Consider the following 27,487-nt stretch of genomic DNA (forward strand, 5'->3'; position numbering starts at 1 on the left):
TCTGTCCTTTGGAACAGCAGAGAATCTGTCTGCTCCTCTTCAGCATAGCAGCTCTACAGATATGAAAGTGCCATCACACCTCCTTTTAAATATTCTGTTTTCCAGAGCAAACATGCCTGGATCTTTCAGCTGTTCCTCATAGAATTAAGTTTCCAGGAAACTTCCCCATCTTGGTCACCAGTGCCCCTCAGTTAAGTTTACCAATGTTTCTCATGTAAGCTTTAAAAACTTTTCAGAAGACTCGTAATACTTCAGATACTTTAGGTCAGTGACACTATGAAATTGGCAAGATACACATGGCATGAAGTGCTTTCCACATGGCTTGTTTGTATGTATTGGACCCAAGGTAAGCTTACAGGGCCTTTTAACATTCAGTGTCTGTTCTTTTCTCATTCATATATCACTTTCCTTCCCAGCGCTGGGTGTGCTATATTCATTTATTTCCTTTCCCAAGTAGCATGGCTTAAAAGATAAATTGTGAGAGGGAGGTGATTTGAACATATGCATGTTGATGGTACTTATTTCAGTGAAACATTACATATTCCACTTTCCCTTTGAAAAACTCTTCAGTATTAATGCCACAGTCTTTAGAACAAGTACAAAGTCCTACACATTTCAGCATTATTGACTTCCAAATAAACCTGCTGGGCTTTTAATCTAAGTTTCTTGAAGTTTCCTACTGGACACGACTAGGCAATGCATTATTCCCCATATCTGTGGCATAATTCTGATTTGAATGCATCCCTGGCACTTCTTCTTTGATACCTGCCAGGATATATACCTACAGTATAATCTTGTAAATGTCAAGTACCAGTAAGCCTGAGGCTATAATCTAACGCCTACTTTCTTGGGGGTCAGCCCCACTGAACTCAACAGGATGTATGTCTGAGTAGACGTTCACATGATTTCACTGAAACAGCATTTCAGAATGTAGAAGGTTGTCAACTGAATCTGCAGCAATAAATATGGTTTATGGTAAAAGAGGTGATTGTGATCATACAATGGATGTTGAACAGGTCAAGGGAAGCCACAGTCATATGAAATATATTTTCTTTTCTTCCATTATCGGATATACCAGCAGTGTTAATGGTAAGCTGAAAATTCATATTCAAAGGGCGTATGGGGGTTTTTTTGGTGGATTTTTTTAATATATACATGGGTTAGCCCCTGAAGTATAATTTCAGTCATTAGGAAACATCGCTTAGCATTATCTTCACTAATGTTAAATTATGTTGTTAATACAAAATGTGCATCATGCCCTCAAAATGCCATTGTGGATAAATGCACTGAGATAATGAAGCAGAAGTAAACAATAAATATTCATCTAAGCCTTTTTGCTTATGAATTTCTCAGAAGGTAAGAGTCATGAATAACTGAACTGATCCAACGTACAGGTGAAACACTTGATGCAAGATTTTCTACTAACGAAAGGTCAAAAAGCACAAACAAATATGAGGTGGAGCCCTCACCAGACATCACTTTCAGAATGATTGAAAGGGCTAGCCATGTTAGTAGCATTGTAGAAAAACCAAGAAAGAGCCTTGTGACACTTTAAAGACTAACAAATTTATTATAGTATATGTTTTAGTGCGCTAGAATCTATGTCATTAGATGCAGGGCTATCCTGAGCGATGGTTATGGATGGACAAATCTGTCAATTTTGAATTCTTTCACAGTTTTTTATTTTTCTACTCTTAACTTTAATTTGCCTCATTTCCATTGCTGCACAGACTTGTGAAATTTTGTAAAACAAATAAAAACAAATCAGGAAATTTTAAATGTATTTTGTATAAAAATATTCTAAAACATGGTTACGCATTTTGGGTGTGGGTGTTAAACTGTATACCTAACCATGCTAATCTCTGCATCCAGCAAGTGTCAAAATCTAATCAAGACCTTTAATCATTGGATCCAGCAGGTATTAAAATCTAATCAAGCCTTCTAATTCATGGAAATAACCAAGCTATCTTGCTGGTGAGATTATGGGAAATTAAGAGGCTCTCTACGAGATGGCAAATGAGTGGGACACCCCCTCTCCCCAGCTAAAGCCAGAGTTGAGAGCAGGCAGTGACAGGGATGTGAGCTGGAAGCAAAGTAGCAAGGTGGAGGGAGAGCCATGCCTGATTTCTGCTGGGAGAAGCAAGGTCTTTTTGCAGTTTAATGCTGTGAACCTCTCCATTGTAGGCTCAGGTTGTATATATGTGTAAATAAACCCTATAGCATAAAGATACCACAGTCTCTGCTGTGCCTCGTTTCCAAATGAAACACAAAACTTGGATAAGTGCCTGCAGCCCGGGGAATCCTGCACCACATGGAAATTGGGATGGTATGCAACAATATTTATTTTGCATGCAATTCTGCCTTGTACAGGATTGATTCAAGTAATTTTACCCATCTAGAAGGCAACTTTGTATATTATTTTTATGGATATATGTATGCTTGTGTCTGCTTTTTATGAACACACACATTTCTGTATGCATATTTGGTTAGAGAACTGGGTTGCAAAATTCAGAGAATTGTGGGTTTTGAAGGAGAGCTGTGTTTCTGTTCAGGAAGTACTAATCTGGTAAATCTGCAAAATGATAAAATCATTCTCGAAATGACCTTCAGAGGATTTTGATGTGTCAGAACATTCCAACAGCCAGCTATCATGCCCAAAATGTATTGTCTGCAAAGATAAACACTATGGTGACAACTAGTTTGGTTGTATTCCTCTCTAATGTATCCTGCAGCAGGAGGTCTAGTCTGTTGAGCTATATAAAACATCTTGCCAGTGATAATGCATAGCAATGTCTGGTTTCAGTGGTTTGGTCACTCTGCACTTCTAAGGCATCACTTTTTATTTCCTCTGGGGGTGCACAAAAGTGCCAACTTGGCCAATTTATAGTGGAGGCTCTTTATGTGTGGAGAGCACAGAGAGGAATTGGCCCCAATGGGTTACACATCAGCAGTGCTGTTGTTTCTGTAAAAGTCAGGCTGCATCCTGATTTAGTGTATAGAGGCTGCAACAGTGAAGCAGGGAGAAGGCAGACAATTCTCTTGGCCCAACTCCCCTCTTCCCCTACCCAAACCAGGCTTTTTAAATCAGCGAGGAAGTATCTTGCTCATTGCATAAAATCTAAAATGGCATCATTCCTCATTTCTCCCTCCCAAACTTGGCTCAGCAAGGGGAAGGCAATTGGTTAGGAGATGATGCAAATGAACTAAAGAGACAGTAGACCAAAGACTATGTGCAAAGGAAATCCAATGGAATATATCATCAGAAAATCCTCATGGGGTGGGAACTTTTTCAAATCTGTAAATGTAGCGGGAAGGGATCTGGATGCTGGAAACATGACATAAGGGCCCATATTAACTCTGTTCTTGTTAATTAAGTAATTAACCATTTCTGTCCAATGGACCCTTCCCCCAAGTTTATACTTGTGACATTCTGTGTAGACTCCGTGGCCGAAATGAGAAATGTTAAGAGGGAATATTTTATCAAGCTAAGTGCAAATTTTATCAAATATAAACACCACCAAGCACAACAGATATGCCTAATCCTCCAGAAAAACAATCTCTCAAAGGACCTGTTGATGGCATTTTACCATTGCACTGTGAAGAGCATACTAACTTATGGTCTCTGTGTGTGGTTTGGGACCTGCACGGCCAGGGAAGAAAAAACAATGCTATCCAGGGTTGTAAAGACTGCAGAGAGAATAATTGGGTGCACTCTTCCCACCTTAGATCAAATCTATGCTGCCAGGTGCCATAAGAAAGCGGCAGAGATAGCGCAGGATAGTACGCACCCCGGAAATGATCTTTTTCAGCTTCTGCCTTCTGGAAGAAGGTATAGGGTTATAAAGGCCAGGACTAGCCGCCTGAGAAACAGTTTCTACACAAATGCAATTCTGGTTCTAAACACAGCATAAGGGGTCTCTATAGTATAGTGTATTTTAAAATGGGGTTTCAGAGTTTTTAGGGTTTTTGAATGTTTTATGTAGTTTTGTAGTAGTTTTATGTAGTTTTGTAGTAGTTTTATGTAGTTTTGTAGTAGTTTTATGTAGTGCTATGTAGTTCTATGTAGTTTTATGTAGTTTTTCAATTTCATTGTTCTACATGGGACAATGACAATAAAGATATCTATCTATCTATCTATCTATCTATCTATCTATCTATCTATCTATCTATCTATCTATCATCTATCTATATCTATCTATCATCTATCTATCTATCTATCTATCTATCTATCTATCTATCTATCTATCTATCTATCTATCTATCTATCTATCTATATCTATCTATCATCTATCTATCTATCTATCTATCTATCTATCTATCTATCTATCTATCTATCTATCTATCATCTATCTATCTATCTATCTATCAATCTATCTATCTAAAATACAAAATATACATCCTCATCATACAGCAGGGATGGCAGAGCTCAGGTTTGGCGCTGAACTCAGACCTCTATTTCTGACCCTTGGGGTTCTTCCCCAGTCACTCCCCTTCTTCTCAGGCTACACTTTTTACCAGCCCTACTTTCTACCCTCTGTGAGTGTTTCTGCCTGATTAGAATGTGCCCTTGATATCCTATAATGCTTCTTGCATACCTGAAGGATAGACAGAAATGTGGGAGTAGATTAGCATATGTTGCTCCACCCACTTTTGCTTCTAGTCCCGCCCACCAAAGGCAAGTGGCCCCTGGGACATTGCCTAGAAGGAATGTGGCCCTTGGGCCCCTGTTCCCTGATAATACGGAAGCATTCCTTCATCTAAGGCTGCATTCAGACAGCACTTTATTTTCCTGCCTTTTCATTACCTGATAATTCCCATGTTTTATGGGATCTCTCACACAGCATAAAAGCATAGTGGAATTTAGTGAAAATATAGTGCTCATTTCCATGTTTCCAGGGGGGGAAACAGTTTGCAACCCTCTTCTCTTGGTAAATCATGAGATGTTTTTGTTGTAACTTTGTGAGATGAAATTTGAGGCGGTACTTTAGCATACCGTTCTTTCCTGCCATTTACAATTTAGCTCAGCATGGTGGAATATTGATCAAAAAGCCAAAATTCCATAATGCAACAGGTACTGCTTTGTAAAACGAATGTTAGAAATTAGGGCAGAAGCACTAGCATTATAACCCGTAAAACTAAAGCAATAAACCTCACATCTGAATGCAGCTTGAGTGTAAGCTGGCTGAACTAATAGCTGCTAATGTTGTATATTCACTTTGCAACAAAAACCAAAAAAAACCTCCCTTTATTTGTTTTTTGTTTTTTAAACTGAGCTCTGCTGCTACAACAGATGCAACTTCCAAATATTTCTCATTAGAAAAGTAATTAATATGCATAAATCTGTTTGCCAAGCAATCTAAAAGTGAATCAAGAATTAAATTAGACGCAACACACTAGCTATTTCTAATTTGGCTTTAAATGAAATTTTAGGGAGGCATTCAGGACAAATTACAAAAAAGGGGGGAGGGGGTGTTCTCAATGTGTTGTTTTCTTCATTAGCTTCATAATTCTAAGAAAATAGAAAACTGGTTTTAATTTAAGATCGTGCATCAATTCAGTAGCGTTGGCAAACATTGTTCTTGTTCCATTGTTGGGAGAGAGGCGGGGAGTGCAATTCTATTGGTTGTCCATGACATCCCAGCAGCCATGGACACTATTGACCATGGTGCTCTTTCTGTCACAATGTTCTTTGAGGGTCCAGGAAGTTGTTGCATTGGGCCTTTCCTTGAGGAGATTTCCCTCTTTCCTCTTGCCACTGCCAGAAGCTTCCTTGGGTATTGGGGTTGGGTTGTGAAACTATGGATGTGCCTTGTTGTTCCCTCTACAATGATGTAGATAATATATAGGCAAAGAGCTTATACGCTTATAGGGACAGAGGAGTTGGACTCAGAATTGGCTCTTCTGTTACACCAGGCATCCTTGTATCCCACCTGAACTGGGCTCTGGCTCAAAACAGCCCTTCTCTAGAAATCAACTATAATTCAAAAGCTGTTGCAAGGAATCCAACATCCATCCTGTCTCCAGGAAAGCTCCACACCTGCTTTGGAGCAGGGATGAATTATTTTGGATGCTGCCATTTCCTATCAGTTGTTCACAGCTGGAAGTAACCAGGAAGTTTGTTGTTGTTGTTTTAAATGCATTATGGTGAATTGCACTGGAATCCATTTTAGATAAAGAGTGGTGCATTCCATATTTGGTTTCAAAACTCATGGTCACTCTAGCTTTCAATAGGTACTGCTAGACTTCTTCAAACTCAGCCATTTAGTTCTTCCCTTCATCATGACACAGTGCAGAATTACTGGTGCAATTCAGTGCGTCCCATAATGGCAGGAACTGCAGAGCTGACGACGTCTCTTCTTGTTGAACAAAGCATGTATGTGTTCTCAGTTAAACACACACACACAAATAAAAACAGAGTAATGAACAAATAACGAGCTACTTACATCTAAATGGCACAGCTCTGTTTCCAAACGAGTCTTTTATTACAGCATGGAACCATGTATGAAATAATTCTGAAATGTTATAACATTATTTCTCAGATGTTGTTTTATAGATTATGGCCTCTGATGGTAATTGCATAGGTCTCAATCCCTCATTTTCGGCAGCTTGGTGCTTTGTACTTGTGGCACCCTATTAAACAGAACCTTATGAAAAATATTCTAAATTTAGTAATAGTCTAAAGCAGGGCATCCGTCAGAAAGCTTGTTCTGTGTCATAGATGCAATATGATAATCAAACCGATCTTTAGCCACAGAAGCCATTGCTATCATCATAATCATCACCACTGCCAATGTCAAATTAGCTCAGACTTTAATTTCAAAAGACACCAACTGTTTATGTCATGCTGACATAAAAGCTTTGCTCATTTACTATGTAAAATAATGAAATTTTACCGTCTCCCTTCATTTTCCCTTTCCTTTCTCCTCCTACTTTTACCCCAACCCCATATTGCCTATAACAGTGATGTCATGACTTTCTATGACAGATACTTTATATGTACTATTGCTATCCAGTAATATTCACATTATTTCCTTATTTTCCATTATTTTCTAACCGAGTAAAAAAAGAAAAGAGCACCTTATTTGATACTCTGCCTCCTTCAATCTGTTAATGTTTTTGAGATCCTTTCAAAATGAGTAGCACTCTACAATCAAACTGATTGGCTAGTGATAGTTTAAATTGTTGAAAATTGATGTTAATGAGATTTAAATAAGTGAGAAACATGGATTGATGATGAAAAGTGTGAGGTGGGGGAGAGATACAATCCTAACCCTAGAGTGGCAAATTATATTATACTGATATTGCAGTTAAGGCTCACTTCAGATATTACATTGGTGGCATGGCTATCAGTAAACTTGGAAATGGAGTGGGCATTTATGCAAAGTAGTAATCTTTCGTAAGGAGAAAACATTGCATAAATGGTGCATAGACTCTAAAGAGAGATCAGGTTATGTAAGAAAATAAGAATAGATCAGGTCAGTGGTCCATCTAGTCCAGCATCCTAAACTCACAGTAGCCAACCAGATGCCCAAAGGAAACCCACATGTAGGAGTTAAGTGTAGAAGTAGTAGTAGTAGTAGTAGTAATTTTATCATTTATACACCCACCTGGCTGGGTTTCCCCGGCCACTCTGGGCAGCTTCCAACATATTAAAATGCAGTAAGACACCAGACATTAAAACTTCTCTATACAGGGCTGCCTTCAGACATCTTCTAAAAGTCTGATAGTCAGTGTCAGGAAAGCATTGTATAATGTTTGGATTAGATATAAGGATTTGTTGGAAAATAAAACCCCAAGGTGGTTGTCGCCAATGGAGGCAAAAGCCGTGAAAAAGCTCAATATGGAGGCCAAATGGCCAAAATACTGGGAAATTTTGGAACAAGAGGGAGACAAACTGAAATTACAGAGTTATGAGAAACTGAAGCTTAAAGTACGAGATTGGCTCCATTATTATCAAATAATGGAGGTTTATAAACAGGACAGGAAAATTGGCTTCCAGGAGGAGAAATCAAAATTAGAAACAGAACTGTTAGAACCCAATACTAAGAACTTGTCAAGAATGTACAACTTGTTGCTGAAATGGAATACACAAGATGAAACAGTAGTAGATAGGTAGCCGTGTTGGTCTGCCATAGTCAAAATAAAAAAATTCCTTCCAGTAGCACCTTAAAGACCAACTAAGTTAGTTCTTGGTATGAGCTTTCGTGTGCATGCACACTTCTTCAGATACACGTATATTTGTGTATCTGAAGAAGTGTGCATGCACACGAAAGCTCATACCAAGAACTAACTTAGTTGGTCTTTAAGGTGCTACTGGAAGGAATTTTTTTATTTTGACAAGATGAAACAGTTAAATTAGCCTTGATTAAGTGGGCACAAGACATTGGTCATAATATTATGTTTGCTGACTGGGAACAGTTGTGGACCACCGGTATAAGATTTACGGCATGTAATGCCTTAAGAGAGAATATTATGAAAACGATTTACAGGTGGTACATGACCCCGGTCAAGCTTGCAAAAATCTACCATTTGCCCGATAATAAATGTTGGAAATGTAAAGAAACTGAAGGTACATTCTTTCACCTTTGGTGGATGTGCCCGAAGATCAAGGCTTTCTGGGAAATGATATATAATGAAATGAAAAAGGTACTTAAATGTACTTTCCCCAAGAAACCAGAAGCCTTTCTCTTGGGCATTGTCAGCCAACTGGTGCCAAAGAAAGACAGGACTTTTTTTATGTATGCAACTACAGCAGCAAGAATTCTCATCGCAAAGTATTGGAAGACACAGGATCTACCCACTCTGGAAGAATGGCAGATGAAGGTGATAGACTATATGGGACTGGCTGAAATGACTGGCAGAATCCGAGACCAGGGGAAAGAGACGGCGGAAGAAGATTGGAAGAAATTTAAAATTTATCTTAAGAAATATTGTAAAATTAATGAGTGCTAAAATGTTGAGGTTATAGAAAAAAGGGGACTACAGCTGTAAAAGATTAGTAAAAGAAAAGAACAAGGGAAAATTAGATAAATTCAAGGGGGAGGATTTGCTGAAACAAATTTGGAAATTGGGATGCAGAAAGGGGAGGTATGGGGAAGTCGGTGAAGTAAGGTTTAAGAAAAAAAGGATTTGAAATTATACATATTTGTTTATGTGTTTGTTTTTTTTGTATTGTGTTTTGTTTGTGTTTATATAAATGTTGAAAAACCAATAAAAATTTTTATATTTAAAAAAAGTCTGATAGTCAGATAGTTGTTTATTGCCTTGACATCTGCTGGGAGGGCGCTCCACAGGGCAGGCGCCACTACCGAGAAGGCCCTCTGCCTGGTTCCCTCTAACCTCACTTCTCGTAGTGAGGGAACTGCCTGAAGGCCCTCAGAGCTGGAGAACGATGGGGGCAGAGACACTCCTTCAGGTATACTGGGCTGAGGCCATTTAGTGCTTTGTGGTTTCCAGAGAGACATAGTACCTCTCACAACTGAAGCAGAGTCTAGCCATTGATAGCATTATCCTATATAAATATGTCTAATCCCTTTTTAAAGCCATCTGAGCTGGTGGCCACCACTGCCTTCCGAGTCAACGTATTCATTGAGCTATCCACTATGAGTTCAACATCTCGCTCATGGTCATGAGTTACGATATAGATATATATTCTGCCTCATGATCTTGGGCTCTACAAATAATAATAAAAAAGAACTGAATTCACTTGTCTGCATGCAAACCTTTACTAGACGCCTGATTTTTAGGTACCCTGGATCAATATGCCCAATGCCTTTAGAGCAAAGAAGGTACTAGTGTAATTTTTTTGTGCAAAAATTTGGGGCTTTCCAAATATTGCATCTGAAAAGGTTTAAACTCATATTTTGCATATGACTTGGGGCTTATTAAAATGTACTTATTTAATTAGAACAGCATAATTTTGTGTTGAGGCTATCTGGTCTCATAAATTCTAGGGATGCCTAATTATTGGCTCAGATTAATTCAAATGGGTGAAAATAGGGTCTCTAAGGTCCGCTAGCTCTGGGCAGTTTCTCATTTTAAAGATTTCCAAACATTGCAGCAATATGAATTTTTAGTGCAGGCACTGAATTCACTTGAAAATATAACCAGAAACATCTTTAAACAAAGAGTGTCAATGTAGAAGCACAAATTGGCAGAGCTGCCATTTCCTCTTCAAGTCTTATGCATTGGTTAGCAAGTGTAAAATATCAGCATCAATGGGGAAAATACCTTTAATTTCCTATTCTAATGGGAAATGGGCTCTGCTTTGAATGGATGGAATGATTAGTTCAACTGGCAATGTTTGCGGACAAAGCAGTCCAAAACCTGTGATGTATCTGGAGGACAGCAATATTACAAAATGTGCCTCACCATATTCTTGAATGGCACATTGATTCTGATAATAGAGAACATTCTCTGGAGCCCTTTCTAAAGGACATGAAATATTAGGATGACAGTAATGAAAAATATTAATTACAATAACAATCAAGCATTAATTAATGGATTGTGAATTATGCATGTTAAACTACTGTTTTTTGTGTATTGTTCTTTTAGATTGTATGTCCTTCAGGGTAGAAATGTTTATTTTAATTGTGTACAGGAGTATGTACATTGATGGTGCCATGTAAATAAATGATGGTGATTATAATAATAATACGATTTTTATAGCAATTCATTATATATCTCTTTGTAATAAATACGAGTGACTCAAACCTTGCACTTTATTATTCCAATAAGTGATAAACAAACTCCACTTCCCTACAAACTTTTCATGGCCCAATTTGCCTTATTATATTATTTGTCAGATGGACCATATAGGTCATTTCCCATGCCTTAGAAAACAAAGAGTCTATAAAAGGTATGGTGGAATTTCTCCAGTTTTGACAAATTATCATTCCGGCTGCAGTTAGCAAATGGACCATTTCAAAGTATTCTCTGATGTCATGCCCATTGTTTGTATTTTTATGTGGGGTTTAGAATGTATTTTATTTTTAGGTGGACTTTAAATGAGGTGGTCTGAAGACTAAATTAATAAAAAGGAGGGGGTCCAGATATAGCCCCACATGCTTTCAGTGAAAGCTCCCCTTGCATGCTGAAACAACTGCTGACCATGCCCTGTGTTCCGTGTTAGTGACTAGAAGAAGAAGAAGAAGAAGAGTTTGGATTTGATATCCCGCCTTTCACTCCCCTTCAGGAGTCTCAAAGCGGCTAACATTCTCCTTTCCCTTCCTCCCCCACAACAAACACTCTGTGAGGTGAGTGGGGCTGAGAGACTTCACAGAAGTGTGACTGGCCCAAGGTCACCCAGCAGTTGCATGTGGAGGAGCGGAGACACGAACCCGGTTCCCCAGATTACGTGAGTACCGCTCTTAACCACTACACCACACTAGGACTAGGATAATTTGTGTTCGCTGAGCCCGTATTTTATACAGTCTGTATATGATGTTTGTTTGTTAATGTGTGGTGTGTTATGCCTAATAAAGGATTTTGAATTGAATTGAATTGACAAGCGTGCATCTAGGGCCCCTTTTCCACTAATGCAAATGAGTGGCTACCAGTCTATGTGGCCTGAGAAGTGCATCAGCCTGTGATGGTCATGGCCAACAGGCACTTTCCTGCTAATCTCTACCATACAAATTGTGAGTGGGTTCCCCTGAACACCTCTAATTTTCTGTCCTCTCCCTCCATTCTGATAATGCTGAAATTTGATGGCCATAAAATAAGTGTGCTTTGTATATCACTGTGGCAGATAACAGAAGCTTCATGGTTGCGGTTAAATGGTGCAGGGGATATCAACACACTCAGTTCCTATGAGGTTGGGAAGGGAGAAAGGTAGGTTGTACCAGGAGAAAAGTTTCAGGTGAGTAAGCACATTTGTTTGGGAAAGTTTTCTAGAGCCCATTGCTATCACTTGGCCTACTCTGGCCAATTAAGACACTATCCACTGTTCCTCAGGGCCACCTGAGACTTCATCCCCAATGCTCTCTCCAAATTTTGATTTAAGGTAAATGCTAAGACAACCACAAGTAAAATGCTTCAGCAAGAGAGAGAGAGACTGTGTGTCTGGTGCCTGCCTGAAGCATGAGAATTAGAGGGAAAACATGGAGAGCTTAGAGGAGATGTTTAGCTGGCACCTGCATTTCTTTTCTTTTATCTATTTCACACTTATCGGGTGTGTGATTTTTCTGCCCAGCACACATTAGAGTCTGTAAGTAAAAATGACATTTAATTTTAAGCACCAGTGCATACCATTTTTAGTTAATGTACCGTGTCTCTTGGGTGCAGAAGAAGGAACTGTCTTGCGTAGCACTTGCCAGCCTCAAGAAACATGATTCCAGGAGAGAAATCAAGAGGAAGATTCCAACAAAATATGACTTAAACACTATATTTTAAAGTGTCTCTTACTGCCCTTGGGACAGGGTAAGCAGCACACCTAAATACTTTGGCCTAGTTATCACAGTGAATGGATAAGTTGTGAGTAATCCAATCTAGAGTGGAGCACTTCAGAGTTCAAGTAGGGACTGCTTCTCCCTAGAAAAGCAAATAAATAAACTCCTGTGTACAAAAAAGTAGCATGAAAGGCTAGGCTGTGGCCCTGTAAATGTCACTCGTCTTCCATCAGCCCCACCCAGAATGGCCAGTGGTAAGGGGTGGGCTCTCTAACAACAACTGGAGGGCCGCAAGCTCCCCACCCTTCCTTTAATTTAGCCTTTCTTCCTGACACACCAGTTTTCTATGTGTGCTATTCTGCTGTTCCTCTTTCTTATTGTCATCAGACCCTGGCAGCCTCCCAAGATGAGAAACACTGTGGGCAGCTGAAGAAGAGGAGGCGGGGTTAAGTAAAAGCAGCAACCATCATTGCTACCTGCCTGTTCATTGGTAGCGGCTCCTCCTCTTCTCTTCCTCCTTTTTTGCCATTGCAGTGACACTATTGGTTGCATCTCGCCACCACAGCAGCAGCGGAAACCGCTGCTTGCTTATTTGCCCTCTTCCTGTGCTTGATAGTGTTGGCGGACTAGGCCATAAGGGAGAGAGCAGATGTGTGGCAGTAAGGAGGAGATGCCACAGAAGTTGTTCTGATTGGTCATTGGTGAGGCCCTTCTGGGATGTGGTCCACGTATACCAATCTTTGGACTAGTTACCTTTTCTGTCTCTCAGCACAACTGAATGTCAGGGTCTTAGGAATGAGACAGTAGCTCCTTCCCTAGAAAGGACCTGAGAGTAGTTTGTAAAATGAAAATTAAATGTATTCCTACATTTCAATACAGTCATACCTTGGAAGCCGAACGCCTTGGCTCCTGAACAACTTGGCTCCTGAATGATAGAAACCCAAAAGTGAGTGTTCTGGTTTTCGAACGATTTTCGGAATCCGAACATCCGGCACAATTTCTGCGGCTTCTGATTGGCTGCAGGATATTCCTGCAGCTAATTGGAAGCCGCACTTTGGTTTTCTAATGGTTCTGGGAGTCGAATGGACTCCCAGAATGCATTCTGTTCTAAAACCAAGGTACCACTGTATAATGTTGAAACTACTAGGCTACAGCCTACATTTAGGTTCTTGTTCTGTTGCATTGATTCCCATTGCAGACACAAGAGCATAAGGATTTACCTATATTGACTCAGATCATTGGGTTCACCTAGCTCAATATTGTGAAAACTGCCTGGTAGTGGATTTCCTTTGAGGCAGGAATATTCTCCAGTCCTTCCTAGAGATGCTGGAAATTGAACCCAGGACCTTCTGCATGCAAAGCATTGAGCTACATCCTTTCCCAAGGCTCCCCATTTCACTCTACGCCCTCTTCAGCATGACATTTCTGCCCCAAAGCCTGCTGAATTTGTCCTCAGATTCTTCAGCATATCCTGGTGTACATCGCACCACATGTTTGGGTTATTTGTAAGGGCAGAATAGCATCCCTTCATCTTAAAATACTTTGCCAAATATCAGAAAGCCGTACAAGAATGGAAAGGAAGAAAGTAGTATCTGAGGGAATAGCTCGTCTTATTAATGCTACCCATTTCTTTACGAAACATTACAGTTCTTCAAAGCTAACCTTAAAAGGGAAGATGAGTTCTAAAGGAGACGGGAATCCACAGATTTGACAAGCTCTTTCTTTGCTTCCTCAGAGGCTTCACTGTGACACTCAGGGCACCATCCAATTTGCCATGTTTTTGCTTAAATGGGTGAGAAATGTTGCGATTTATTTTTATAAATGGAGTCATTGCCTCAAGCCAGTCAAGATTCAACATCTGAATAACCATGTATATGAAACACAGAGATGTTCGAAGTGCTCCACAGATGTCCCTAGAGTGGTTCCCTTGAAGCTGCAGCAGCAGTTCTATCAAGGATGAATCTCAGCCATGGTTTTTACGCTGAGGCTGAAAGGTTTGTTTTATTTTGATCGCTCTTTCCCACCAGAACCTCTGGCGATCATGTGGCTATGCAAGATAAGCTCTCTGCTGAACACAGGGCACTTATAGCTTACAGAATTTATTAATGCAGAATGCAAAGTTGAAGTTACATGCTGCAGAAATCAACTACACAAAAAGGAAATATGGTTTAAAATTATTGCTATAACTTAGGGCAGGGGAACTTTTTGTCTCCACGGGCCAGATATTTATCTGTGGGTCAAAGGTGACACATGGGTGGGACTGCTCACTTGTCAACCACATAGGAGAGATTCATTAATGAACACTGGCAGTGGAAGCTCTGCCCAGGGGCTTCTGTTTGCACAGTGAGAATTTATCCTCCTCCGTGAGTCTGGTGAATATGGGTCTTGAGGGGTATGAGAAAATCCCCAGAACAGCATGTGGAGCTGGGTCATCCTGTCTAGTAAGCTGATACGCTTGTGCCGATGCAGCATTTCATAGAATCATAGAGCTGGAAGGCCCCTGAGGGTCATCTAATCCAACCCTTTTCTATACAGGAATCTCAACTCAAGCATCCATGACAGATGGCCATCCAACCATTGCCTAAAAACACCCACAACCTACTGAGGGAGTACGTACCACTGCTGAATGGCTCTTACCATCATAAAGTTCTTCCTGACGTTTAGTTGGAATCTCCTTTCTTGTAACTTGAAGCCATTGGTTGGGGTCCTACCCTCCAGAGCAAGAGAAAACAAGCTTGCTCCATCTTCCATGTGATAGCCCTTGAGATATTTGAAGATGAATATCATGCCTTCTCTCAGTCTCCTCTTATCCAGGCTAAACATACCCAACTCCCTCAACCATTCCTCATACGGCTTGGTTTCCAGACCCTTGATCATCTTGATTGCCGACTTCTGTACATGTTCCAGCTTTTAAATATCCTTCTTTGGTTGTGGTGCCCAGAACTGGGCACAGTATTCCAGGTGTTGTCTGACCAAGGCAGAATAGAATGGGACTATGGCTTCCTTTGATCCAGACACTATACTTCTGTTGATGCAGCCTAGAATAGCAATAGCTTTGTTACTGCTACATGCTGCTACACCACCACATGTCTCTACCTCCTCTGAGGAGCGGCAATAATAGTTTTGTACATTGTACCTTCCACAGCCACCTCAGTGTGTTTTGAGGTCTGCAACTGCTGTCCTAGTGCAAATGTAGAATTCCACCCACAATATCATTCTGATGTCGCGAGAATGGCAGGTGTGTTGTTCCTCTTGCCCATCTGCCCAAATTCCTTGTGTAGGCTTCCTGCTTGGGAACCACAGTGCATGGGACATTTTAAGCTCCATGTTTGGTGTTTTGGGAAGCTCTGAGCATAATCAGTCCTCCTTGGGCTGGTTTGTGGCAGGTGGTGGAAATCCTCCCTTGAGATTTTTTCTTTTTCCAAATACACACACACACACACACACACACACACACACACACACACACACTTGTACTTATCCCAAGCCTGCCAGTACCTCCCTCTTTTGCACGGATTATGTCATTTTGGCTATATAATGCCTTGTACTCAGTGAAATGAGGTCACTATTAGTATATATGATAAAAGAAGCAGTCTTTTCCCAGGTAGAAATCTGAATATATATGCAGCAAAAAAAATCCTCTTTTAAGAGCAGAACTCCATTACAGCTGATAGCTATTACTTCAGTGTAGCTTAATTAGAAACTTAATGCACCATTAATGTAGCAAGAATCGGCGTTAAAATTACAACATAGCTGGCTGAAACTGCTATGAAACTCACCCAATGCTCTGCCTGTCCTTTATCTTATGATTACCTCCCCATCTTACATCTATGCAGTCAAAACTGCAGAGCTTAATGGAATAATCATGTGCATGCCATCTCTTTAAAAGGTGAGATTCAATACTTTTAACACATTATATTTCTCCTACAATGAACTTCTCAAGAAGGAAAGTATGGTGAGAAATTAACTCATCATCAAATAATTATCTTATGAAGTAGTTCACAATTCACTCTGGCCTAGAGTGAACAAGGGAAAGTGTGTGCGAGCAAAAGAGATGAAGCCATTTGTTCAGAATTCTATAAAACCTGTTTTCTCCAATACCAAATCTTTATTTTTACAGAGTAAAATTTCATAGGTCCCTTGCTGCACACGCCCGAATTTGAGATGATTTGTATTTTGTTAGAATTTTAAGGGTATGTATTTTGTAATTCTTGCGTTGTCCAAAATGGAGGGAGGGTTTTTGAAATGAAATTCAGTTGAAACGATAAAGAATGGCAAAGTATGAGAAATATCAGCTGCCTAGATTGCCAGAGATGTTTCAACTGAAAGGTCAATATGTGGTTAAGATGTCAACTCTGCCTACATGCATACATGGACAAATAATGAGTTGACCAACAATGCACACCAGTTATGATATCATCCCATTAGCTATTGTTATGGCTTTGTGACCTTTTGAGTTATCATCATGTTCCCAATGAGAAAGAGTATGGATGTGGCTTATAAAATTCATATACATTTATATATACATTTGAAGGCAGCTAGTGTAGTGTAGTCATCATAGTGTTGGACCAGGACCTGGGAGATTAGGTGACCTTGGGCTGCTCCTTGTCTCTAACCTCCATTTGCATGGTTGTTGTGAGGATACAATAGGGAAGGGGAGAGCCATGTCTTCACTGACAGCAGAGAAGCAGCACTGGCCTCAGCACCAGAGGTGAAAAGAAAGGAGGGTGCCTTTGGTGGACATGCCCGAAGATTAAGGCTTTCTGGGAAATGATCTATAATGAAATGAAAAAGGTACTTAAATGTACTTTTCCTAAAAAACCAGAGGCCTTTCTCTTGGGCATTGTCGGCCAATTGGTGTCAAAGAAGGACAGAGCTTTTTTCATGTACGCTACAACAGCAGCAAGAATACTCATCGCAAAGTATTGGAAGACACAAGATCTACCCACTCTGGAAGAATGGCAGATGAAAGTGATGGACTATATGACATTGGCAGAGATGACAGGCAGAATCCGTGATCAAGGAAAAGAGACAGCGGAAGAAGAATGGAGAAAATTCAAAAGATATCTTAAGGACTATTATAAACTTAATGAATGTTAGAGTGTTTTGGTTCTTAGGAACAAAGGGATACAGTGACATAAGGTTAGAATATAGAGATGACTAAGATGATTAAGGTTGGAAAGTAACAATTGGGAGTTGCTACAAAATTATGGACATTGGGATGCAGAAAGGGGGGTATGGGGAAGTCTTAGAAAAGAGGTTTATGAAAATATGTTATGAAATTATACGTGTATGTTTGTTTTCTTAAGTGTTTGTTTGTTTTTTAAAAATTTCGTAAAACCAATAAAAATTTTATAAAAAAAAAAAAAGAAAAGAAAGGAGGGTGGTGGTGGCGGCAGCAGGGCAGGGTAGCACTTCCTGTTTCTCCTCAAGCAGCAAAATGGGACATGCTGTCAACGAGCTTTGTTAAATGTTCACATTGGTCTGATTTATAACTGATCATGTGCCAAGCTTAACTTCCTGCTAGCAACTGGTGTGAGTTTGTTGATGGCAAGAGCAGCTTGGACAATTGGACAACCCTCTACTCAGCCACCATCCACTCATATACCATGCTGGCGGTGGCACCCTCCCCTTCCCAGTGATGAAATGTAAGTGAAGGGAATTCCTTACTCCTCTAGTGCTACATCCTGGCCACCAGCAGTGTTTCCTAGCAGATGACCTCCCTGGTTGGCATTGCCATTTCCCCTTCTTGATTCTGTACTCAGAACCACAACGTGCATTGCTTAGTGACATTGAAAGCAGCTCCACTCCCCAGCTCTACTATAAATCTAATATTTATTTGTTAAATCCATATTAAGACCCATGTTAACAATGTTTTCTCCTAAAACCGATAAGCTCAGTCACATAGCCTACGAAGTCCACCTAGTGACTTTGGAATTAAAAGTAGATATGAGAACAGGATGAGTTCTTTGAATTGGAGACTTACTTTTCTTATTTCCAGTAAGAAAACAATCTGGCCTTTAGAATGGAACCTTTACTGTCTGTTCTTTTAAAAACGAACATTTCCAGAAGGTGTCCATTAAAATAGAAATCCAACATCCATATAGAATATTTCACCCATGAAGGGTGACTATTATAGTATAAAAAGGCCCATAAGTCACAGATGCAAAGGCAGTCATGAACTATGAAGGGCATTTTCCTCCCCGCACCCAGTGAAATGAAAAGGATCACACTTCTTAGATGGGCTCTTCTGAGGTCTTCTACTAATTTGTTTAAAACCAAATCAATATGTTTATGATGTTCAGCAGTGATATTTCAATATGAGATGAGAGATAAGTTGAGCCATAGCTACTTTCAAATATAATGTTATCATTTAACCCATTGCTTTCTATTGCTACTAAACAATAATACTGGCAATTTATGGGGTGGGTGAATGATTTCCCCTTATTTATAAAGGTTGATTTCTATGCTCAAAGCAATACAAGTTGACTTCTCCTAGTGTAGGTGAATATGTCAATTTTGGTTTCTCTCTGATTCTCATTTTTCCAGTCCTATGTTCTGTTCTCCACGTTTCCACATCAGTTTGTGAAATACATACATACATATTTTTTGTGAGGGGAAGTCCTCATAAAAATTAACCATTATTTTAGTGCAAATTTCTCAAACACATTTTTGCATGCAATTTTCCCCAATATACACATGTTTACAAAGCATGTGTATTTCCCCCTACTATAATGCATTTTCATACATTATTTTCACCAATATATGCATTTAGATGCACACTTTACCCTGGTATATGCTTTTTTTGTACACATGACCTAGCTGGGGAACTGCACTGCAAAATTCGGAGAAGTGTGAATTTCAAATGACGGTTGTGTTTTGGTTCTCATATTGCTTCAGTAAGTGAGAACTTGGTAAATTCACTTTTAAATGTGAACTGAATTGAATCTCCCATCCCTTACTTCTGGGCTTACTCATATAGGAATGTTTGGATATAGAAATGTTTCCTACAGAAGCTGGTGAATGACGGATCAGGAAAGTCTCTAGTAAATTGCTCCATTATTTCATCAATGTGCATAAAATTACACTACCAGGCAGATCATTTCTGCACTAACCCTGGTTGCAATCTAGTTTCAGGCCTGGAGTTCTCACCTTTGCTCTCCTTTCATTTAGTGGATTCGATAACCCTTGCCGAAGTCACCCAGGGTTATTTCCACTAGCTACAAACTTGTATACACAGTATAATTCTATGGAATCATGTAACTTATCCTTGCCACTTCTTCCAAGATCAGGAAGTGCCTCACTCTTTGCATCTTTGTCTCCTGTGTCATTTTCTTTAGTTTCCCAAGTGGCCTGTTTCAGTGATGGAAGTTGAATGAGCATTTGGGGAGTGAGGTATTTCCAATAACCTTTCTCATATGTTCCTCATAATTCAAGGTAAGTTTGATAGATGCCTGAGTGGGGAACTTTAGCATGGATCCATCATACTTAACAGCAGTGATGAAAGTCGTTAGTAGCGGTCCATGGAAGATGTCTGGGAAGTCAGAACAATTGTGTTCAATGCCAACCAGCATTAGTTCAGAAAGAGGAATCAACTTATCTAGTTTCAGTCTAGAAGATGTTTCTTTATATGTAGTAGACTATCAGTGTGCACAGAATATGAATTAATTAAAATGAATAATGTGTCCTTAGAAAATGTTTATAGTGATTAATTCTCAATGTAGTGTGGGATATTTGCATAATATCTTGTCAGGCATTAATTATATCCACAGATAGCAAATTATATCCAACTGTAACAAATTGACTGTTATCATTAATTCTGTCACAAATGGGGAAAGATTATACATACTGGTTGTAGCATGGGTTATTTAGCAGGGCACAAGCTATTAGTAAGGGAAATATCTGTCCTACAAAAAGAGTGGGGTATAACTAATGGTAATTCCATTATACTCAATTGTGGGATGACAAGCTAATTTCTAGAGAGCCAGTGTGGTGTAGTGGTTAAGAGCGGTGGACTTGTAATCTGGGAAACCAGGTTCGCGTCTCCGCTCCTCCACATGCAGCTGCTGGGTGACCTTGGGCTGGTCACACTTCTCTGAAGTCTCTTAGCCCCACTAACCTCACAGAGTGTTTGTTGTGAGGGAGGGAGGGAAAGGAGATTGTTAGCTGCTTTGAGACTCCTTCGGGTAGTGATAAAGCAAGATATCAAATCCAAACTCTTCTTCTTTACATCTGCAGGTGAGGCAGTGGAAGTGCTGGACCAGTGTCTTGCCTCTGAAACTCAGTCCAGATAAGACTGAGGCGCTGTTAGTGGGTGGTTAGTGATAAAGCGGGATATCAAATCCAAACTCTTCTTCTTCTTCTTCTATCCCCGCCCCTCCCTGGCCCCAATAGGAGAGAACAAAACAGCCACAACTTGAAATAAAACTATAAAGGAATCTAAGAAACATGGCGATAAGAGAAGTTTACATGGCGATAAAAGAAGGAAAGGAATAAAAAGAAGGAAATGAATAAAAGAAGGAAAGAAACATGGCGATAAAAGAAGGAAAGGAATAATTGTGAAAATAATTGGCAAGGGAGCCAATTGTGCAGGGTTCCAAATTACATGGAGAGCCTTCATGAGCACACTCTATGATGGCAACAAGAGGTTTGAGGGCAGAGCTTGGTACCCTCATCCTCACATGTGAGCAAAACATCAGTAAGCAGGCAGACTGAGCACACATCTCAAATCAACTAGTATTTCTCTTTTGGAAATGAAATAACTCTGGTCCTTTAAAATTAACAGGATAGTTAAATGTATCCTGAATATAAAAACATTTACATAAAGTAGTTACAATGTAAAACTATCCTCCTTGAATATCACCTTGATCTAACAGTGGTAGAAAATGAGATGATCTGAGAGTGAATGAATTATATCATGTTCTGCATTAAAATTTTGATGTCTTTGCATTGAACTCCATCTGCATATTAAAGATAGGAAACGACTTTACATTCCTTATACTTGTCTGACTAGAAGACAAAAAAAGCACCTTAATGAGGGTGATGCTTGCTTCTTGAGTTAACACAAAGAATACGCTCATGCAAAATATTCCTAAAATTATATTAGAATCTGGGTTGTCATATTTCATTGCAGAAGTACATTTTGTCTCAGCTAGTTACACGAAAAGAGAAATATGTTGCAATATTTAGTATCTTCGGGCTTGGAGAGGTGAGGTCAAGAATGAGACTCCATCTGCACTATACATCTAAAGCAACACCATATCACTTTAAACAATCATGGCTTCCCCCAAAGAATTCTGGGAGCTGTGGTTTGTTAAAAGTGCTAAGAGTTGTTAGGTGACCCCCATTTTCCCCACAGATTCTGTAGGAAGCCTTCAGGAATGCAGATGGTTCTCCATAGTCTATGGGCAAGACCAAATACTGGTATAATGTAAGATGCCAACACTTTGTGTTATATATATATATATATATATATATATATATATATATATATATGCACACACACACACACACACACACACACACACACACACACACATATATATATGTGTGTGTGTTTGTGTGTGTTGTATTTTTACAGGATAGCCTATTCTGACTGAGTGCTATAGCTTTTCTGCAGATTGTATCAACTCATGGAGAGTGACAATGATGGGGAGTGAAGCTAGTACACTTCTTTCCACTTATGTGTTTAATTTACTTGAAAGTATGATTCCTGTATTGGGCTAGTATCATTTGGAATATCTAAATAAGCTCTGCTGGAACATATCTTTGTCCAATTTAGTCCAGCATCCTCATTCCAGCAGTGGCCAGCCAGATGTCCCTGAGAATTTCGCACACAGGGCAAGAAAGCAATAGTACTCTCCTGTTGCTTGCTCCTAGCATAAGACACTCAGAGGTATTCTTCTGTGCCTGTGGATGTAGAAGTTCTGTTTAGCTATCCTGGCTAGTAGCCACTGACAGACCTATGCCTTTTTTAGGATAAGAGAAATTTAGGAAAGAGAAAGGGTTATCAATGGCTACAAAACATGGTAGCTAAGCTAACTCGAACCTCGTAGATAAATAGTGACACTGCCAACATAAAGATGCTAGCTTTATTCATACTTTCCCTTTGTTTCATCAACTTTTTAGATTTTTGGATTAACTACAGCAAAATCATTCAATGCACTTTAAATTTATTCCATGCAATATCCCCGTAAACTAACTGGAGATAGTGGGAGGAAGACACAATATTGATACAGTTTGTCAGATATAAGTCTGATGTGCTAGCTGTTAACCAAACATAGGTATCTGTGTTTTTTTACCAACTCAGGACATTGGTCCATCAATGCCAGTACTGACTACAATGGGTTGGAATAGCTATTCAGCTTTGCCCAGAGGAGTCTTTCTCACCCCATTTGAAGATGCCAATGAATGAATCTGGAGCCTTCTGCATGCAAATAATGTTCAGTGCTGAACTACAGTCCTCCAACAATTGCAGCAGTAACACAACCACAGTTTATATGTTAGTGCTCAGAGGCCTTGCTGCAATATTATATAAATTCTCTTTTCACAATGTTCAAATTACTAGATGTCTTGCGCGAGCTGTTAAATGAGCAAATAAGAAATTGCAATGTGTGAAATGGCCCCAAGTTGTTAAGTATTGGTTACAGGTTTTCTTTCTATAGCAAGCCAAACAATAAACTGAGTGTCTCTGGTGACTATTTACTATTTATAACAAATGAGTGTGAAAGTTTCCAGCTGCATCAAAAGGTGCTGGGATTTCTGAGAATTCTTTACCTTCTCATCCCATAATACTGCCTTGATTTTATGTGGGCCTTTCTGCATTTACCATTTATAGGGGTATAGTTGCTGTCCTCCACCCCCACTCCTGATTTTTTGGCATGCTGCCACACAAATTTACCATTATTAACCTAGTATTATGGAATAATGTACTGCCTTAACAGCAATTAGTATCACTCTTAAAAACATCAGATCAAGCAGTAACTACACCTGTACCAATGATAAATGAAGAAAGGCCCCATATTAGTGCTCACCATCCTAATATCATGGACCCTCAACAGTTCCATCCAGCACTGCCAATAGTAAAAGATGATCGGAGTTATACGGAGGGCACTATGTTGGTTACTCGTGCCTAGTGTAATAGCCAGCAATGAGGACATCAATGAACAAGTCTATTGAGGCCTTGCTAGAATAATTAAATGGACAAAGAGATGATAAATTAACCATTCTCACCTGTTTCAACATTAGTTTTTTTATTCAATTACACTTCACCTGCTAATGAAATAGGCTTTAAAAATTCAAATGGCTCCACACTTCTGGCCTCTTGCCGTCACTGCTGCTGTGCTACTGTATTTTGGGGAAGGTTCTGAGCACAAGACCACCTGAATGCATCTGTATTCAGACCACTAGTATTTGATTGATTATATGAGCAGTTATGAGCATCCTTGTAATGCATGGTCCAATCGCATTGGGTGATGAAATGTACTGTATGAATGACTGACCGTAGTAATACTGCTTTCATCAACAAAACTAATAAATATTCATGTAGTTAGCAAGCATCACGTTGATGTTAAGTTGATGCATAAGCCTTCAGTCTGAAATTATCAGCCACCTATCTAAGTAACAAACATCCTCTCTGGATTTATGAGGACAGTTTCAAAGTGAGATATTTGCAACCCATCACCAGAAGTACTTGACTTTGTTAGATGCAGAATTCAAGAATGATTTGAAGACAATTATGTCAGAACATGTATATGCCTCCTGTTGTCTATGCTCCGATAACTTCTAGGTTGGAGCACTGCAATGCCTCTGAATGCAGCTTGGAAACTTCAGGTGATGCAGAATTCAGCAGCCAGGTTGCTCACTGGGGAAAGCATGTGACACCTATCCTGACACTGACTGCCAATTAGTTTCCAGGCCAAATTCAAAGTCCTATACGGCCTAGGACCCTCGTACCTACAGGACCACCTCTCCTGGTATGCCCCACAGAGAAACCTACGGTCTGCAAATAATAACATCCTCAAGGTCCCAGGCCTCAGAGAGGTTAGGCTGGCCTCAACTAGAGCCAGGGCCTTCTCGGCTGCGGCTCCAATCTGGTGGAATGCTCTGTCACAAGAGACTAGGGCCCTGCGGGACCTGACATCTTTCTGCAGGGCCTGCAAGACAGAGTTGTTCCGCCAGGCCTTTGGTCAGGGCGCAGCCTGACTCCCTCCTCTGGCAACCTGCACAGAATTTTGCTTAATTGGTTGCCATCAATTTGATTTAATTAATTTTTATAATGAAATATTTTTAGATTGTGTGACTATTTGACTGTTTGATTATTTGATTGTTGTTAGCCGCCCTGAGCCCGGCTTTGGCTGGGGAGGGCGGGATATAAATAAAATTTACTATTATTATTATTATTAAAGTGCTGGTTTTGACCTATAAAGCCTTAAATGGCTCTGGGCTACAATACCTCAAGACCGCCTCTCCCCATATAAATTGACCTAAACCCTGCAGTCATCATCCGAGGCCCTTCTTCATGTGCCCACCATGGAGTTCAGAGACTACTTAGTATACTCCAGTGGAATTTCCTCACTTTAACGCCTTCAGCAATACACAGAGGCATTCAGCATTTCAGTGTCAATTAAACACTTATCCTTAACATTCTCTCTCTGCAGTCTTTTTGTACTCTTGTCTACTGGGTAGATTAGCAGACCTTGGAGCTATATAAAAAGCAGTGGCAGGGGATTGGCTCTCTGGAATTACTTGATTTCCAGGGTAAGGATGCTTAATGATGGTTTGTCCCTCAGTTTGAAGTGAACTGACCTAATCTGCACTTCCCGGACAAATGGATCTGAAGGACATTATCTTTCAGGTCTCGCATTTCTTTGAATTTTGCAGTACAATTCTCAGCTCAAAAGACATACAAGAATGAGTACATTAATGAACATTAAGGGTAGGGTTGCCATATTTCAAGAGGTAAAAATCCGGACAGAAAAAGTTGCTGAGCCCCTCCACGGCCGCTGAGCCTGAGTTGCCCATGCCAGTGCCAGAGTCCAGGTTGCCCATGCCAGAGCCAGAGCCTAGGTCACCCATGCCAGAGCCCTTGCCACCCACACCTGAGCCAGATCCAGAGCCCAGGTAGCCTGTGCCAGAGCCCAGCCTGAACCAAAATCCAGGACATTTGCTTTAAAATTTAAAATCCACCCCCCCCGATGGGTATGTAGAACATGCAAAAGATGACATGTCTGGGAATTCCCAGATCTATGGCAACCCTAATTAGGGGTAATATGCTCAATGTCTGCAATATGCATGCAAAATGCATAATTTGTGAAAAACTGAATACCAGAAGAATGCATTTTTTCATATGGTTTTCGTTTTTCTTTTTAAAATGCAGATTGATGCAGAAATGGACTTATGAATGAATAAGACTGACATTTCCACTCATCTCTTACCATTGTTTAGTGCCTATTAATGCCTCATCTGTCCTGGTACTCGCATCCAGTATGACTAAGCCCTTATCTCGAGATGAGATTATCTCTAACAACCTGTATTTGCTACTGAATTGTGTCATGTTATAAGAGTATTTGCAGAATATGAACAATTTGCATAATTTATTCTCCTTGTGGTAAACTTTCTAGAAAGCATCGTTTTCATTCGCTTTAAGTAAACGAAGACACGTGACTGTGGTATAACTAATGTACTAAACTGTAAAGATCTCATGTTAAGAAGACGTTAAGTTAAAATAGCCAAACTGAGATTCTTAATTGGAAATGTACATGTCTAGTTATGATTCACTTTGAGACCATTTGCAAAGAGAGCAGCTATTTAAATGCAAATTTATTTTATATTATGTTTTTCACGTATCCATCTAATCGAAAATCAGAACTTGCACTGCACTTGGATTACTATCATACTAAATACTAAGAGCTGCTTTCTGTGCTAGTAATCTATTGCAGCTAATGGAATTACACCAGGGAGCAACTGGGTACCGTATATCTTTTACACGCTACTAAAAATAAAGCATCCTTGTATTAACTAAAAGAAAAGCAATTAACCTTTCTTAGATACTGCATATACACTATTTTATAGATGAGAATTCTAATTCTCTTTAACCCTCATGCTGTGCCTTCATCACTCAGCTAGAACCTGCATCACTTGATGTTACTAATTTAGTCACAAGTGTAAATTTGGTATTTTACATACAAATGAAGCTTTCAAAAATAGTGGCCTTCCTAGTCATATTAATTGAGTCAATTTCCAGGAGCTGCTGAATGTAATTTTCAGCAAGACAAAGATCTGGATAGTTAGAATATACATAGAGTTCTTTTCTTTTTTTCTTTTTTCTTTTTGTTATCGAGCCATTTCAAGTTTGGAACTCCCTTGTGTTTGTGTCTTAAAACAATGGTGGGAAAAGAAGAGGTTATTATCCCCTGAGCTGTAATTGGTAAAGGAAACAAAATGAACGCTTTGCATATTGAGATAGCTAATTGGGAGTAATCTATTCTGGATTTTATAATAAATTCATATGCTTTGGAATTCTAGCCTACGTATATAGCATATGTGTCAAGCATAATATGCATTCCTTTAGTCAATGAACTTATTTAGTTGTGCTGGGTTTTGGTAGATGAGTTTATGCAAGAATGTGGTGTTTTTAACCTATTAAAAAAGTTGAAAACATAGTCTTTTTGCTTCTGGGGAACCTTTGGCTCTCCAGGTGTTGCTGGAAAACAACTCCAGTCATCCCTGATCCTGTGGGCTGGGGGCAGATGGGAATTGGAGTCTAGACAGCATCTATACAGCCATATGTTTCCTACCCATGTTCTAAGGATTAAATGGTCTAGAAATGAAAATAATTTGTTGATTAATTATAACAATATGCATTTGATTTCCCCCTTGATCCTCCTCTGTAGTCACTAATGGGTTGATAGATGACACACTCTTAGCATATCCCAGAAAATGTTTTAGGATCTCAGTATTCATCTTCCCAGCCTCCTCCTCCACTTTTTCCACTTCCTTTTCCTCTAAGACAGACTTCCTCAACCTTGGGCCTCCAGATGTTTTTGGCCTACAACTTCCATGATCCCTAGCTAGCAGGACCAGTGGTCAGGGATGAT

At 39.7% G+C, this 27,487-nt stretch overlaps 1 long non-coding RNA gene across 2 annotated transcripts; it reads left to right on the forward strand.

Moving 5' to 3' along the window:
- Positions 1-104: 104 nt before the first annotated feature.
- On the forward strand, positions 105-27,366 carry LOC308589710. 2 transcript variants are annotated; one of them, XR_014009448.1, is made up of 4 exons: positions 105-214; positions 19,730-19,826; positions 22,699-22,890; positions 25,768-27,366. It is a non-coding gene; the product is annotated as an uncharacterized lncRNA (long non-coding RNA). The 2 variants fall into 2 exon arrangements; XR_014009449.1 differs by lacking the exons at positions 105-214; positions 19,730-19,826 and adding an exon at positions 20,925-21,812.
- The last annotated feature ends 121 nt before the right edge of the window (positions 27,367-27,487 follow it).

The sequence above is a fragment of the Podarcis bocagei genome (assembly GCF_964188305.1).
Source record: "Podarcis bocagei genome assembly, chromosome: 6".
Taxonomy (NCBI): Eukaryota; Metazoa; Chordata; class Lepidosauria; order Squamata; family Lacertidae; genus Podarcis; species Podarcis bocagei.